The sequence below is a fragment of the Protopterus annectens genome, chromosome 7.part0 (genome assembly GCF_019279795.1).
Source record: "Protopterus annectens isolate FY-2018-M chromosome 7.part0, PAN1.0, whole genome shotgun sequence".
NCBI lineage: Eukaryota > Metazoa > Chordata > Ceratodontiformes > Protopteridae > Protopterus > Protopterus annectens.
The window spans coordinates 1,641,832,635-1,641,851,483 of record NC_056739.1 but is presented as its reverse complement, the minus strand read 5'-3'; positions in this window follow the sequence as shown (position 1 = coordinate 1,641,851,483).

Genomic DNA, 18,849 nt, shown 5'->3' with positions numbered 1-18,849 from the left:
GCATCATCATACTTTATATAGCAATACCACACCTGTTACAAAATGCATTACTGCTTACAAAGAATGAAGAACAGCAATAAATAACCAAGGCCTAGTGATTCTGCTTCCTTGAAAAATAAAGTAATAATAATAATAATAATAATAATAATAATAATAATAATAATAATAGAGATGCAGATAAAGAAATGGAAATGGTTCCAAGATATATTTTCTAAACATTTTTGTGCACTGAGAAGATTACATTTTAAATCAGAAAGAAAAGAACTTTGCACCTGCACTTGTGTAACGTCACTTTTTTATTTGAAAAATAATATCTAAGTACCTAGCTTGCTGAATGGAAGCCACAGATGATTCTACTAACCTGATTGTACTGGGCTGTACTTAGGCTACCTAACATTTAAGCAAGAACATACCTTTTCTACACTGGGCATAAATCAGGTTAATGGCTTATGGCACATTCAGCATGCTTTTTTGATTTTCTGTGCTGGCAGCAAAAGTTAAATTATAAATAATTTTTCTTACACTGCTGCATTGTTTACTAAAAGGCTTAGTTCTGTAAGATGTTTAATAACAGTTACCTGCAAATTATATTTCATTTGAAGGCATTTGAATCAGTGATATGTGCTTACAGTAAATCATCCTTGATATCTATGCCCTAGTGAGGTTCATCTACGAAGACAAATGCTACTAACGCTGACAGCGTGACACATTCTTGAGTGATGGCACCTTGATGTTTGGAAGGGGATGCAGTTTGATCATTTCACTTGGTTAACTTTGCTGTCATATTCTCAGAGATTTATGATACTAATTTTATCCAATGACATGGAGAAATGAGCTCATGAATTATTAATCAGGCAATATTCATCTGATTATTACATAAGTGATGTTAGGTGTTTATAGAGCAATATGACAATAATTTCTAAATTAAATCTATATGTTTGTATTCCGCTAGCTGCACACATCAACAGTTTGTTGATATCAAGAAGCCTTAGATAGATTCATTGATACATAGATATTATACAGCAATACTCACTCTGACACACACCCACACACACAAACACACACACACACACACACACACACACACACACACACACACACACACACACACACACACACACACACATTGGATGAGTTTGGGTGCAAATAGACTGGGAGAAAAAAATGAGAGATTCCAATATATGTGTGTGTGTGTGTGTGTGTGTGTGTGTGTGTGTGTGTGTGTTTGTGTGTGTAAGTAAGAGAGGAAGAGAGAGACAGTAGGAAATCTACTGCTGCTATTTACCAAATCACTGGTAATATGAGACATTGTAAAGCATTATCTAAATCACCTTTTTAAATCATCAGATTGTGTCAGATTAATGTCAGAACCAGTATTAAGGTATTTCTACAGATGCAGAGTAAAATGCCAGTTTATTTTAATTTAATTTAATAAGCATTTTGTTTCTAATGTTTGATAATTTTATGGTACTGAAGTCAAATGTGAATTTTTCTCAGATGTTTGTTTTATTGTCAGGAATGTTTACTAGGATTGCTTTAATTTTTTTTAATTTGCTACTTAGGATAGGATTTTTTAAGTCTGCTTTTTGTGTTTTTAATGTGCTTTCCTAACCAAGAAGGTCATATTGTTTATGGTCTAAAATAATTACATATGATTTGTTTTATTTTATGAGGATTAGTTGAATATTTTTACATTTATTATCAAGTCATTATTACTACTTACATGTTTTAAAGTTTTGTACTGTTGTTTTTTAACTGGTGGAAGAATGCTGAAATGCTGTTTGTGCAAGTTTTAGCATAAAGTTTTAATTTCAGACTTTATTAGTCTAATGTGTAATGTAAGGGTTAGAGTTATAGAAATTGTTCTATTGTGGTTAATGTGTGCTGCTTCTGTTTATTGGTAGTTAGACTGTAGACACCGCTATGTGTTCAGTGTAAATTAGGTTCAATAATTAATAACATGGGCTGAGTGGTGATAAATGCTTGATGATGTAGGAAAAGTGATAAAAATCAAGTTAGAATTTGTGTGTGCATAATAATAGGAATCTATTATTTCAGATCGAATGAGCACAACATCAACTTTCAGAATATCGATATAAGAACATTACGCACAATTATTGAAACAATGGCAGCAATTGAACCTTGATACAGGGTTCAATTATATCAAATTACTCATCATTTTTTTTAAAGCAGCAGAAGATAAAATTATGACAACTATTTAAGCACGTCAAAACAAGTTATACCATACTTTTCTGGAACACCTGGTAGATGGAAAATTGAATGAGAAAATAGACACTGTGGTATTATATGAGAGAAAATTGCTGAATATAAAGACTAAGAAGATAGCGAGAGATACATATGTTTTTTGTAAAGGATATGTGTTCGCATGGTCGAGGGATAATAGTAGACAGACTCCTGATGTTACAAGCAATAACTCTTCTAGTAAGGCTTCTTCTATACATCATAATTCCAGTGTATTAGATCCAAGCAACACTAATTATCATGTGACTAATCAGCATATAGAGCTAATGTGTTGATTATTAATGGCTCATAAGGTATGGAAGGTAATCAAGGTAACATCCAGCATATTAGTTCCCAGCCTGATGCAAGAAGAAAAACTATTTCCAGCAGAAGTAATACATCGATGGAACAGGTTTTTGTAGAACTACTCTTACCAATCAATTGGAGAGAAGTAAGGAAGCACAGACAATCATGGAGTTGAGGAAGGGTCAAAAGAAAATTTATGGCAGAGAAGGGATAGTACCAAACCGTCAAGAAAATATGGAAGCTAATAGTGACTCATTAGTCTTGAATATCTCTAGCAAAATTCTGTCTTTAGATGCCGTTTCAATATTAGAAAAAAGGACTTTCATACATTCCTACTTAATCTGCCAATGCAGCAGAAACTATTATTGATTTAAAAATGTTTCTCAGGAATGTCATGTTAAAATTCAACTACCAAACACAGGATGCAGGTATTGTCAATATTTATAAAAAAACTAGTATGTTTACGCTTATTGCGCATCTGTTAGTAGAAGCATTTAATAAAATTTGTTCAAATGAAATATATGACAACTTAAATAAAGACAAGACTGATAAGATATTTATAATATCACTAGACAAGAAAGACAACCTTTGGAAAATGTACAGAAAAAACATACTATTACTATCAAAGAAGCAGATAAAGGTGTTCCTGCAGTAATAATGGATACAGTTGATTACAGCAAAACAATGGAGGATATGTTAAATTATAGCACAACATATTCCTATATTGGTTTAATTGATATACATAATATGAAGGCTAAGACAGATAAGTAACTAGATGAATTATTATATTTAAGATAGATCACTATAGAAATTCATGACTGTTTGAAAGTTGACCATCCATTGTTACCTATTATACAAGGTATTCTTTAAATAGATAAGAATCCCCTCCATCCCCCCATTTAGACCAATTGTAGCAGGGGCAAGTTGGCTGACCGAACCTTTCTTAATTATTGAGAAGCACCTCTGACCAGTTATTGATAAGAATCCTCATATATGGAAGGATACTCAACAATTTTTACAAGATCTCTATGCATAGATGATTGGATAGTAGAAAAGAATTTCTGTTACTAACTATGGATGTTTGGGTCTTTATTTACCATAATCCAAAAAAAAGTAATGTTCGTGGTATCCCCAAAGTCTCATACAACTCACTAAACAAGTATAGTGGGTCCAAAAACAAAACAGTGTAAGAAACTTCTATGTATGGAAGATTTTCAATCCATATATATCTAGTTAATCACTGTATATTAATCAGATCAAATAATGGTAGTAGACGCAGCAAACTTAAACTTGTCCTAAGTCAAAAAATAATAAAAAATATATAATTTAAAATATTATGCAGAATTACTAAGTATTAAAAAGTAATCCAAGCAGGGTAGACAGTCTGTTTCCATTCAAAAATCCTTTATTAAGTTATTTAATAAAGGATTTATGACTGGAATCAGACTGTCTACCCTGCTTAGAGTACTTTTGAATACTTAGTAATTCTGTATAGTATTTCAAATTATATATATTTTTATTATTTTTTGACTTAGAATAGTTCGCTACTTTTACTACCATTATCTGATCTGGTTAATATACACTGATTAACTAGATATATATTGATTGAAAATCTTCGACACAGATAAGTTTCTTACACTATTTTATTTACCATAATCCCTAACAAGATAAGTGCAGAAGCCATCAAATTTTATTTGAGTTCTTCTTGGTATTATGATGATAAGTTTATACAATTATTATGTAAATTTATGTCCATTGTTCTGTCATACAATGCATTTGTATTTAATAGAAAATATTGTTTACAGTGGGATGGTGTGGCTATGGGCACATCATGTGCCAATACTTCCGCCAACTTGGTTATGGTGGTATGGGAAAATCAGTATGTATTTCATGCAGGCAGATTTAGACTACTTTTTCATTCTACTACCATTTTGTGGACAACATCTTTTAATATGGACAGGTACGATAAAAGAACTAGATGAATTCTTTCACTATTTACAAAATGATGTAAAAATGTAAAGACAAATACAAACTGATAAAAAACAAAAACAGAGCCACGGAACCTTGCTCCAGCTAAACAAACCACTCGTAGTGAATCCGAAAAAAACTGAACGCAAATTTTATTATTGAGCGTTTTCGCCTTGCTAAAATTGCTTGGCTTCCTCAGAGATCAAATAAAAGTAGTCAATTAATCAAGCTTAAATACTTGTAGGAAGTGATGTCACTGAATAACCATTTTTTTTAAAAAACACATTTTTTAAAAAAACATCTTTTAAGAAACCATCACAAAACCATATACATAAGTTTATAATACAAAACATTAATCTCTTTAGAAAATAAATATTACATTCTAATCATCTATAATAATAAACACATCTATATAAAAAAAATAATTCATAAGACAAAAAACATCCACATGTATATCTATCAACTTGTGCATAAAACTATGTTAAAACCTATCTAATGACCAATTATATACCCATTAAAGATGTACTATAGCTAATAAATCTTGTAATTCATGACAAAAAGTCAGCATAAATAGCTTCTTAATTTTAAGCCAGGTAAAATATTACAATTATCATTTAACCCGGGGGCATGAAAGGCATCCGTTCTAAACTGCCACTCCAATTCCCTCAATTCTAACAATAATGGGAAAGGACCCCCTCTAATTGATGGAGTGATTTGATCTATCGCCATGAAAGAAAAACTATGTCCTGGAAAATCCATCAAGTGCTTAGATAGCGCATTGTTGGGATTTTCTGTTCTCATGGCGTATTGGTGCTCGTACAGACGATCACGCAATCTGCGGTCCGTCTTCCCAATATAGAAAGACGGACAGCAGTTGCAGAAAGCAGCATACACTACTGCTTTACTTTCACAATTAAGGGGCATTCTGATGGTATATTTCCTGTCCCTTATTGAAAAGGTCTGACCAACCTTAATAAGGTTACATCTGTTACAAAAGCCACATGGATACATCCCCAACCTTTTATTAAACCGTGTATCGGGGTTATTCATCTGCAGTAACTCCTTTAAGTTCTTACTCCTCTTGAAAACAAATTTGGGACAAGTACCAAATTTTTTAACTAACAAGGGGTTACTCAAAATGAAGTCCCAATTCTTCTGGATAATTGACACAATTTCTCTAGAATCAAAACTAAATGTAGTAATATAACAAAGGGTGGGATCAAAACTTTTTCCTTCAATCAACCTTCTATTCTCAGTACTCGAAACAATTTCTTGCGAAGAAAAGGATGTTAAAGCAACCTCCACTATGTTACTTGACAAAATAGCCCTGAAAAAACCATTAACTCTTTTTGTAGTTACTTCATCCAAAATGTCATATACAAATTTGGGAGGATAATTTCGCTTCAGGAACATGTCAGTTAGAATATTACACTCAGCATAGAATAAGTCCAACGTACTGCACATTCTCGCTGCCCTGACAAATTGGCCTTTAACTATGGCCTTCTTCTGTCCACGTGGGTGGTGACTAGAAAAGTGTAAGAATGAATTGCAGTACGTTGGCTTTCTATAAATTGCTGAAACAAACTACCTAGTTTGTAAATTTTTCTCGAGTTTCACATCGAGAAAGTCTATTTCTGTTGTCGCAAAACTGTGAGTGAATTTCAAAAATTCTGTGGTAGTGTTAATTTTAGACACAAAATTATCAGCTACCATTGTATCCCCTTCAAATAAAATAAAAATATCATCTAGATATCTCGTATAATATTTGATAGGTTTTGTTAGGTCCCTTGAAGCAAAGAGGAAGTTTTTCTCCCAGTAGCTCATAAAAAAGTTCGCCACCACTGCTCCACATGGGGAGCCCATGGCGACGCCTTTTTTTTGTAAGAAAAATTTTTTGTCAAACATAAAGTAGTTTGAGGACAACACTATGTCCAACACTCCAATGATTACATCAATCTCATTACTTGGGGCCCCTATTTCCAATAGTAACAAAGATAACCATTCCAGGGCTTCATTATGAGGAATAGAGGTATATAAGTCAACCACATCAACAGTGAGAAAATTCACCTCACTGTTGAAGGGTTGACTATTGATGGCCTCTAAAAAAGACCAGGAATCTTTACAAATCAATGGTAAATGTCCCATATATTTAGACAGCAGTTTGTCAACCAATTTGGCTGAAAAATAAGTAATGGAGGACCTACCGTCTATTAAAGCTCTCATTGGGGGGTTCAACAAGTCTTTATGTATCTTTGGGATGCCAAACATCACAGGTATTTTTGGTAGTGTTATATCTATAAAATTGTATGTATCGTGATCTATTTTGTTTTCAAGAAACAAATCACGGTAATAACCCCTTATTCTTTTATATGTACAATGAACTTCGTTAAGGGATGCTTCGGCATATGCTACTGAATCCAAAATACTAAACATCTTTTCTTTATAAATGGTATCCTCAAGTACCACAAGACCTCCCCCTTTGTCAGGCTTAAGCAGTCTAATAGACTTGTTGCGAAGATTACGCAACATTTCTGTTTGGGCCCTGGTAATGTTAGACTCATATTTAGACCTCGTCTTAAGATTGTTAGCAAATAGGTGTCTCAAATCCACCTCACATGCTTGTTCAAAAACAAAAAGTGCAGGATGAAGGGGTGGATTAAACACACTTGGGGGTTTCAAGGATGGAAGACTACAAGAGTTGTTAACTTCTTCATTAAAAAATAATTTCAGATTCAACTTTCTAATAAAGCATTTCAAATTTATAAGCTCCGTAGATACATCACCAGACCTGCTAGGGACAAAAGTGTATCCATACGCTAACAATTCAATTAATTCTTTTTCAAATTTACAGTCCGTAAAATTATAAATTTTGAAGTCACCACTTGAATTTGTCAGAATGTCAAGAGCCCCTGTCCCGACATATGAGTCCCACTCAATGTCCTCCGTTTGATTTCTCGTTAACGTCCCTTCAGTCGAAGTCAACACAGAGGAACTGTTTGGTTCCAATTCTATCTCCTGTTGGGACGTTGTCGCGGATTCCATTGTTCTAAAAAATTGTTGTTGTTGTTGTTATGCCAGTTAGTATTACTTCTTTTATTATTAGCGTAATAATTCTTTATTCTATTACTGCGTCTTGGGCCAGCAACAGAATTGTTGTATTCCCCCTGGTCAAGTACATCATCATTAATATTTGCCTCTGCATGATGGTTTACAACCGAATCATTAGTGGAGTTTGTCCCAGTAGTTGCTAGACCCTCTCGTTCTAAAAAACGGAGTTTAGGATAAGCAGTATCTGATTGATAAGCCTGACTATCTCTACATATACATATGTACATATAAAAGAATAAGGGGTTATTACCGTGATTTGTTTCTTGAAAACAAAATAGATCACGATACATACAATTTTATAGATATAACACTATCAAAAATACCTGTGATGTTCGGCATCCCAAAGATACATAAAGACTTGTTGAACCCCCCAATGAGAGCTTTAATAGACGGTAGGTCCTCCATTACTTATTTTTCAGCCAAATTGGTTGACAAACTGCTGTCTAAATATATGGGACATTTACCATTGATTTGTAAAGATTCCTGGTCTTTTTTAGAGGCCATCAATAGTCAACCCTTCAACAGTGAGGTGAATTTTCTCACTGTTGATGTGGTTGACTTATATACCTCTATTCCTCATAATGAAGCCCTGGAATGGTTATCTTTTTTACTATTGGAAATAGGGGCCCCAAGTAATGAGACTGATGTAATCATTGGAGTGTTGGACATAGTGTTGTCCTCAAACTACTTTATGTTTGACAAAAATTTTTCTTACAAAAAGCGCCATGGGCTCCCCATGTGGAGCAGTGGTGGCTTAACTTTTATGAGCTACTGGGAGAAAAACTTCCTCTTTGCTTCAAGGGACCTAACAAAACCTATCAAATATTATACGAGATATCTAGATGATATTTTTATTTTATTTGAAGGGGATACAATGGTAGCTGATAATTTTGTGTCTAAAATTAACACTACCACAGAATTTTTGAAATTCACTCACAGTTTTGCGACAACAGAAATAGACTTTCTCGATGTGAAACTCGAGAAAAATTTACAAACTAGGTTGTTTGTTTCAGCAATTTATAGAAAGCCAACGTACTGCAATTCATTCTTACAATTTTCTAGTCACCACCCACGTGGACAGAAGAAGGCCATAGTTAAAGGCCAATTTGTCAGGGCAGCGAGAATGTGCAGTACGTTGGACTTATTCTATGCTGAGTGTAATATTCTAACTGACATGTTCCTGAAGCGAAATTATCCTCCCAAATTTGTATATGACATTTTGGATGAAGTAACTACAAAAAGAGTTAATGGTTTTTTCAGGGCTATTTTGTCAAGTAACATAGTGGAGGTTGCTTTAACATCCTTTTCTTCGCAAGAAATTGTTTCGAGTACTGAGAATAGAAGGTTGATTGAAGGAAAAAGTTTTGATCCCACCCTTTGTTATATTACTACATTTAGTTTTGATTCTAGAGAAATTGTGTCAATTATCCAGAAGAATTGGGACTTCATTTTGAGTAACCCCTTGTTAGTTAAAAAATTTGGTACTTGTCCCAAATTTGTTTTCAAGAGGAGTAAGAACTTAAAGGAGTTACTGCAGATGAATAACCCCGATACACGGTTTAATAAAAGGTTGGGGATGTATCCATGTGGCTTTTGTAACAGATGTAACCTTATTAAGGTTGGTCAGACCTTTTCAATAAGGGACAGGAAATATACCATCAGAATGCCCCTTAATTGTGAAAGTAAAGCAGTAGTGTATGCTGCTTTCTGCAACTGCTGTCCGTCTTTCTATATTGGGAAGACGGACCGCAGATTGCGTGATCGTCTGTACGAGCACCAATACGCCATGAGAACAGAAAATCCCAACAATGCGCTATCTAAGCACTTGATGGATTTTCCAGGACATAGTTTTTCTTTCATGGCGATAGATCAAATCACTCCATCAATTAGAGGGGGTCCTTTCCCATTATTGTTAGAATTGAGGGAATTGGAGTGGCAGTTTAGAACGGATGCCTTTCATGCCCCCGGGTTAAATGATAATTGTAATATTTTACCTGGCTTAAAATTAAGAAGCTATTTATGCTGACTTTTTGTCATGAATTACAAGATTTATTAGCTATAGTACATCTTTAATGGGTATATAATTGGTCATTAGATAGGTTTTAACATAGTTTTATGCACAAGTTGATAGATATACATGTGGATGTTTTTTGTCTTATGAATTATTTTTTTTTATATAGATGTGTTTATTATTATAGATGATTAGAATGTAATATTTATTTTCTAAAGAGATTAATGTTTTGTATTATAAACATATGTATATGGTTTTGTGATGGTTTCTTAAAAGATGTTTTTTTAAAAAATGTGTTTTTTAAAAAAATGGTTATTCAGTGACATCACTTCCTACAAGTATTTAAGCTTGATTAATTGACTACTTTTATTTGATCTCTGAGGAAGCCAAACTATTTACAAAATACCACTACTTACTTAAAGTCTGAAGTGAAATATTCGAGTACTAATATTGAATTCTTGGATGCCCTAGTTGTTAAGACGTTTGAAAGCAATTTTAAGATAACATTTCAAAATCCATGCTACTGTAATACCTTATTACATCAAAGGAGTATGCACATTTCAATATTGTATATGTTTCACAATATTATTAAAGTCAGGGCATTAGAGCATCCAGGCTGAATGTGGAGGATAACAACTTCCACAATGAACTCATGAAATTGAGCCATAATTTTTAGCTGAAAGTTATAATAGAAATGAAGTAGAACACCCTTTAAAGGAGATAATTCCCTTTAGGTCCACTAAAGGTAAGCCATATTTCTCAGCGAATGTGCATGTACAACAAGAAATAATCAATACTAGCAAAGGGAGTGATAAACTTATGTATTCTATGTTTTATAGTAGCAATACCAAGCAGATAACTAACATCATACATAAACATTGAGGAATATTGACAATTAATGATAGGATTAAACAAGTGATAGGTGAATATACAACTTTTAGGTATAAGAACAAAAACATCTATAAAAAGAATGGTTTGTCAGCATGGAGAAAATCCACAACAAGATATAGCTTTAATGCCAAAAGTTACTACAAAGTGTGGGGAACTTACTATTGACAATTTGTTGATAGTAGTTGACAATTCATATGCCCAGTTACAGGGAAATGTTATAAATTTCATGCTGCAGCAGATTGTAATACCATTAGCATTATTTATTTGGCACATTGCAGTATATGTGTCTCAGGGTGGGAGGATGGCATAATGGTTAAGGTGTTTGCCTTACAGACACAAGGTGCAGGGTTTGATTCTCACATGGGGTAACTGGCTAGGTGTGAAATGGCCAATAAGGGTAGTTAGCCTAGTACTAATCTATGAACCTATGAACCTATTCTACATTGGTAAAACTAATAGGCGTTTCAGGGGTAGAATCTGGTGACATCTGTATAACATCAGAACCTCAAGTAGTACCAATGCTTTGGCTAAGCATGTGATGATAACTTCACATGAGCACAATTTTAGATTTTTGGGAATAGAAACTACATTTACTAGTCAGAGATTAGGCGATATTTGCAATAATACTGGATTAAATGAGATGAAATGGATTATAAAGTTGCAAGCAGATGGGGTTAAGGGTCTTAATGGCTCTATCCCACTAAAACCTATATTAAAAGTGAGATGATTATTTAAGTGAACTATTTTTGTTAAAATTTTTTGTGGGCATAATATAAATATACCATTACCCCATATGTCTATGGCATAATTTTATACAAGTTTAATTTTCTTGAATTCAAGTGATATAGCTTCATATACTTTCTGTTTCTTTAAACAAGTGTTTCATTTTGTTGTTAGATTAATTGGAGCTTGTATATGCATAGTATAGGAGAAGTAAGGATTGTATGTATTATTATTATTGCCAAGTGTTTATTAATGTTTACATTTTTAAAGCAAGATATTTATTATTGGTGGCATTTTTCCTATTAGCTTCGTAGAGAAAGATTGTAATGAATATGATGTTTTTGCCATTGGATTTATTTTATTTTTATCATGAGTACACAATTTAGATGTCATCCTATTTGATAATTTACAAGTTTGTTTCATTGATTTTGTATAGGGACATTCTTTTTTACATTATAGTTTGAACTATTCATGTTTGCTTTACTAATCATGGTTTAATTCCTGCAAAGTATCAATTTTAGTTATATAAGAATATTATAAGTGAAGGCTTATATATATATATATATATATATATATATATATATATATATATATATATATATATATATATTATTGTTGACTGTATACATATCTATTTTTAGACTCGGTATCATGGACCTATTGTAGCAGTGAGAAAGATATTACAAAATATGTTATGTTCAAACCATCAAGTCTCACTTAGTACATAAATGTGTGTATATTTTTCTGATTCAGCTATTTGTCTTATTGTTTTTAAAACATTTCAAATACTTTTATGTATTTAATTATATATAATTCTATGATCGATCATGGCATTGCAGTGCTTCCTATGTAAGTACAACAATATTAAGTAGCTTAACGTACCCATGATGATCTACTTGCTTAGGTCATTCAGCAAGTTTGACAACTTAGAACAGTTACATGAAGTGTTTTTATCTGTCTCATAGTGACATGGATTCTTTAAGGTTACAATACTCACAGTGATTTAAGATCTAGGATCTGAGATGCATAATGTGAGTATTAGCTTTTTATTAGTCAAGAGGAAATGTTTGACTTTAGTTCCTATGCAATGATACTGATTACATCATCATTATTGAATGTATAAATTTAATACTATTACGCTCATTTCGATATGCATAGTTTTCACATTATGAATTTCTGTATGTGTAAACAAGACAGATTTTTAAAATATAAGTCCATTGGGTTAGGAAGCAGTAGGAGGGTGATGTTGAAGCATCATTAATTGTTTAATTATTTGTTGTGCTTCATTGGTTGAGATGTCTGAATAAACATATTTAATTAGTTTAACATTGTTAAACTGATTTTTTGGTCTGAAGAAGTAGGTGGTTAACCTGTTAAAATGCTCACCATATTAAATGTTTTATATAGTTACTCTGGTTGTGTTTCGGTTCTCTTATTTGTTTTGTGTTTCAATTATTGTTCATTCATTTATAGGTGAACCGTTAATCCTAGTTGCTGGTGTTTTCCTGGTTATTTTTTTTAATTTGCTACTGAGGATGGGACTTTTAAACTGTCTTTTCTTTTTGCATTTTTAATATGCATTCTTAATCAAGAAGATCATATTGCTTATAGTCTAAAATAATCGCATGCAATTTTTGTTCATTTTTATTAGGATTAGATGAATATTTTTGCATTTATTATCAAATCATTATTACTACTTAAATGTTTTAAAGTTTTGTACTGTTGTTTTTTACTGGTGGAAGGATGCTGAAATGCTGTTTGTGCTAGTTTTAGTGTAAACTTTTAATTTCAGACTTTATTAGTCTAATGCGTAATTTAAGGGTTAGAGTTATGGACATTGTTCTATTGTAGTTAATGTGTGCTGCTTCTGTTTATTGGTAGTTAGACTGTAGACACTGCTATGTGTTCAGTGTGAATTAGATTCAGTAATTTAATAACATGGGTTGAGTTGTGATAAATGCTTGATAATGTGGGAAAAGTGCTAAAAATCAGGTTAGAATTTGTGTGTGCATAGTAATAGATATCTATTATTTTAGATCAAATGAGCACATCAACTTTCAGAATAACAATGTAAGAACATTGAAACACTTCACATCAACACGTAGGGTGCATACATCTAGGATTGCCATGAAGATGGCTAAACCAAATGCAAGTTTTTTACAGTAGGGCAAGCCATCTTGCACCCCCATACCACTTGCTAATTATATATACTAACTTCAAGGCTGCATTATCCCAGGGGAAAGCGAGTATTCCCCTACCTAGCAGTTGCTGGTCTCATGTGCATGTCAACCATCTGTTTCTGCTAACCAAGTGGTGCTGACTAAACAGACATTGATGCTATGCTCATTTGCACTAGGGTAATACACCCATAGATAGATAGATAGACTGACAAAGAAACAAATATATCATAAGAAGATATTGCAATGTAAAAATACACCTGTTTTTATGATATATTGATTATAATGCAATTTCATAAATCAAGTTTATGTAATTAACACATTAATGATTATTTTATGCTGATGTTTATCATCATATTTATAGGCATTCCATGCTTACATCCATCATCAAATTTCTAACCAATGAGAAACAGTATCCCAAAACTCACTAAACCAAACGTAAGTAAGTAAGGAAGTAAATAAATAAATAAATAAATATACAGATCGTACTGTACCAGGCTGTTTTGTTTGAATTCCTCTCCACTTCCACTCTGATGGTAAAAGGTAGGCATGATAAACTCAGGAGAAAAGGTGGTGGAGTTCAACAATGAAGCAGGATTTCAAAATCATTCAAACATTTAAAGAGAGAGGTCTGATTAGGAAAGGAAGATCAAGAGATGGAGCCAGTTTAAACATGAGCATGAGACAGTTAAGCTTCTTTTTCATTTATTCTAATAAAATAACAGACTTTTTACCATTGAACTGTGTTCAGCCTGTATGAGCTATGCTAAGCAGATTACTCTGATTTGGTGAGTCCTAGCTGATGTCCTTACATTCACAACTGCAGTATTCTTTGCTAATGGGATTCCCTGCTGTGAAGCCCTCCATCCAGCCAGTTTACAAAAGTTTACCATTGCTTTAAGGTACACTGAATGTCACTTGCGCACTGCTTGTGTAAGGTAGGGCATAAAGGTGATGTTCAGGTGTGCCATCCTCAGAACTTCTTTGCGCCAGTCCAAACACTGTTTTAACCACTGATCTGTTGCATACATCCATTTATTTTACCATTTTTCTGTTTATTGGCTTTTCTGTGCTTACTCCTGTTTGCTGGAGTCCTCACAGTTGCAGATAAGTACCTAGTTGGGTTTTTGGTTACTTTCTCTGTTGGTTTGGTGCTGTTTGGGGTTAATATCATCCAGGAAGGGTAAACGCCAGTGTGGGAGACTGATTCCCCATAAAGACCTCCACAATAAGTGTCTTTTTTGCCTTGGTGCTGCTCACAACCATACATCTTGTTCAATTTGTCAGGTATTTTTTCCCCAAAACTCTTCGTAGTTGGCTTTCCTCCCTTTCCTTCTACCCTGAGAACCTGCGATTTAAGCTTCTTGCTGTGGGTGGAACTTCCTATCCTGAGGGTCAGCCATCTGGGAAGAAGAAGGTGCATAAGGTAAGATGCTGTCCAGCCCCTGCCGGGAGTTTCTCCTGAGGTTAATAAGCACCCGGAGGCTCACCCAGTTGTTTTGTCAGATTCTTCTACTGCATCTGGGTTGGAGGCCGGTGAGGATCTGACAGGCAGCACGTCCAACGAGGCTTTACAGGCATTCAGTTTGGGCATTCAGAGGGAACCATGGTTGACTGTTTTTGAGGGGTCTAGTGGGGTTCTGCAGTTTCTCTTTAGGGAAGAAGAGATTCTTACTGCATTTCTGGAATGCTGGCCTGAGTCTGGGCCTTTTCAGGTTTCCAGAATGGCTGTCCCTTTGAAGAAGAGACAGAAAACTAACCATGTTTTTTCTGCTCCTGGGGATCCACAAAGTGAGTGGCAGGCCTTTACTCAGGCATTATTCAATGCTTTACTGTCGTTGCGGCCTCCTCGAGGGGTTTCAGTTCCTCATCCTCCTTGGTCTGTCTCTTCCCCTAAAAGGCCCAGAGAATTCCATTCTTCTGAGGTGGATTCTGATGCTGACTGCTTATTCTAACAAGATTCCTTCTCCATTAGACTATGGGTCTAAGGAGAAGGATTCTCATACTTTTCATAATTCCTCTGAGGAAATTTCCTTTGGGAACATGACCTCTAGGATGATGGACTTTTTTTAAGTGGGATTGTGCCCAGGTTTCAAATATTCATAAGCGGTACTATGAGTTACTGCAAATGGAATCTCCTAAACCTGCGGCCATTCCTCCTATTTTGCCTGCTTTATTGGATGTTTTTTTCTACTGCCTCTAAAGCACCAGATTCTCTTCTCCCTGCTCCCAGGAAGTCTGATAGGTTGTACAGGGTGCCTGAGGATTGTTCCTGTTTGTTTAAATGTCCTGCTGAGGACCACTCTGTGGTGTCTGTAGCCTCTGATAAGCTGTCTCAATTGCTTTCTTTGTCCAAGTTACTGCCTTCTGACAAGGAGAGCATGACCATGGCTAAGCTGGGTAAAAAAGTTTATACTTCATCTGCCCTAGCTTTTAGAGCTATTAATTATCAGACCCATATATCTAGGTATGTCCTGGCTCTTCTTTCTCAGGCATGTCAGGTTATTTCTGATTTTCCAGACTCTGAGGGTAAGTCTTCTGCTCTTTCCTTGCTTGGGACTTCCTGTCAAGTACTTCATCATTCTATCAAATGTAGTTATGATACTCCAGATGCCTCCTCAAGGTCTGCTGTTTCTTGTTCAGTTTTGAGGAGATATTCTTGGCTTTGGCTTCAACCTTTGCCTGATGATATTAAGGCTAAGTTGCTGGATGCTCCTCTGGATAATACTCTTTTGTTTGGTGAAGCGGCTGCTGGTTTATTTAAGTCTCTTCAGGACAAGGGGAAGCCTTTGCAGGAGTTTAAGCATATCTTTGTTTCTACTGTGCCTAAATGTCAACAGAACTACCCTTCTAAGCCAACTTTTGTTCGTAGGCAGTCTCTCCCTCCTTCTAAAGGTAAAAAAAGTAGTAAACAGATTCCTCCTGCTAAGGCCCCTCAGACTGCAAGGATAAGTCTTCCTTTCCTGACAAACCTGGAACTGTCTGACTATCCACTCATTCCTAGTGACATTCCACTGTCTCTTCCCCTTTCTCTTTCTCTTCCTGTTTGGCTCTGGATTACCCAGGATTCTTGGGTTTTGTCAATCATTCATCAAGGGTACTTGATGGTCTGGATTTCCCATCCTCCTTTTATGGGCATTCCTCACCCTCCTCAGGAACAGCTTCCTTTTTTCCCAGAGGTTCTTTGAGACCTCTTGTCTCAGGGTACAATTCAAGAAGTGCCTGTGTCCCAAAGTGGGAAAGGGTTTTATTCAAGAATGTTTCTAGTGCCCAGAAAAGAAGGCACTTGGAGAGCTATTCTAGACCTCTCCCATCTGAACACCTTTCTAAAGGTGACTTACTTTCAGATGTTGTCCCTTCAATCCCTTTTTCCTCTCTTGCTCCCTCAGGCCTTCCTGGTGTCTCCGGACCTCAAGGATGCTTATCTCCATATTCCAATCCATCCTCTTTTCAGGATATTTTTGCATTTCTCTGTTGCTTCCTGGGATTTTCAGTTCTGTGCTTTGCCCTTTTACCTTTCTACTGTCCCAGGAGTGTTCACCAAATGCCTCGCTCATGTGATTGCCTTTTGCAGGCTTCAAGGGATCCAAATATTTCCTTATTTGGACAACCTGTTGATTCAGGCATCTTCTCCAGAGGTCCTTTTGCAAAGTCTTCATTTTACCATTTCCTTCTTCAAACTCTTCTTCCCCTGGCCTCCATTTCAGCCAGGGAGTTTCTGAGAGCTCTGGGTTTCATGGCTTCCACTATTCTGATGCTTCCTCTGGCCATGCTGCACATGAGGAAGTTACAGTGGTTTCTGAAGTTGGTGTGGCTTCAGCATGCGTATCCTCTAGACTTACCTGTTATTCTTCTCCCATGTCTCAAGATCGAACTTCTGTGGTGGATTCAGCAGTTGTCTCTAAATCCAGGGCTCCTGTTTCAGCCTTTGCTTCCCACTCAGGATCTGTTCACAGATGCTTCAGATGTGGGATGGGGAGCAATGATTGGCTCCATGATGGTTCATGGATTGTGGTTGCCTTGTCAGCAGAAGGAGCACATTAACATCAAAGAGATGAGGGCTCTTATGCTGGCTCTTCAGGCCTTTCATCCTCTCTTCTCTGCAGGGCATCTCAAGGTATTCATGGACAATACCATTGTCATGTGGTATGTCAACAAACAGGGGGGCACGAGATCCTACACTCTTTGCTGGCTGGCACTTCTGGTATGGGATCTGGTTATCCAATATCATATGACTCTTCAGGCAGTTTGCACTCCTTCAGATCGGAACATTGTGGCAGACAATCTGAGCAGGTCCTTCACTCAATCCCATGAATGGATGCTTCAAAGGGATGTGTTTCTGGATATTGTTCACCAGTGGGGTACTCCTCAAGTAGATTTCTTTGCCTCCCCTCTAAACAGACAACTTCCTTTGTTTTGTGCCAGGGTCCCAGGTCCACTGGTATGGAAGGTGGATGCCCCTCTCATTTTCTTAGAAGGGGATGTTTCTTTATGCATTTCCTCCTCTTCCTCTCATTTCAAGAGTCCTGTTTAAGATTCAACAGGATGCTCCCAAAATCTTGTTAGTGACTCCCTTTTGGCCACGACAGCACTGGTTCCCTCTACTTCTGCATCTTGCTAGGGGCAATCATCACAAGTTACCTCACAAGGTGGATCTCCTCATGCAAGATGAAGGGTGCTTCATCCATCCCCATCTATCCACACTTCAACTGTCACTGTGGGTAATAGGGTTTTGATTCTTCATAGACACCTTTTCTCTGAGGACATGCTGCAGGTCCTGCAGGAGGTCAGGAAACCTACTACTAGGAAATCCTACTTATCTAAATGGAAGAGGTTTTCTATTTGGTATCTTTCCTGTGACCTGGACCCACTTTCTGTGGATGTTCCTTTGGTTCTATCTTATTTGTGTGACTTGCTCAATGCTGGTTTGGCCTATTCTTCTATTAAGGCCCACTTATCAGCTCTTTATGTTTGTTTGCCTTTAACTCCCCAGTTAGCTTCTAGATTTGAGGCTAAGCAATTTCTTAAAGATGTCTATAATATTAGGCCTCCCAGGAAGCCTGTTCCTCCTCTCTGGGATCTTAATTTTGTTTTGGTTAAAATGACTCAGGCTCCTTTTGAGCCTGCTCTTTTGGCTTTCTTGCAACATTGTTCTTGGAAGACAGTTATTTTGTTAGCTCTTACTTCTGATAGATGGGTGTCTGAGTTGCACGCCCTTATGGCTTGTCCACCTTTTTTGATATTTCATGAGGACAAGGTGTCCTTGCGTACTAATCCTTCTTTCAAGCCCAAGGTGCTTAATGAGTTATCACTTAATCAGTCTATTAATTTGCCTACTTTTTTTCCTTCTCTGCAATCTGACAGTGAGAGGGTGCTGCATACATTAGATGTGCATAGACTGCTCAGATTTTATTTGGATAAAAC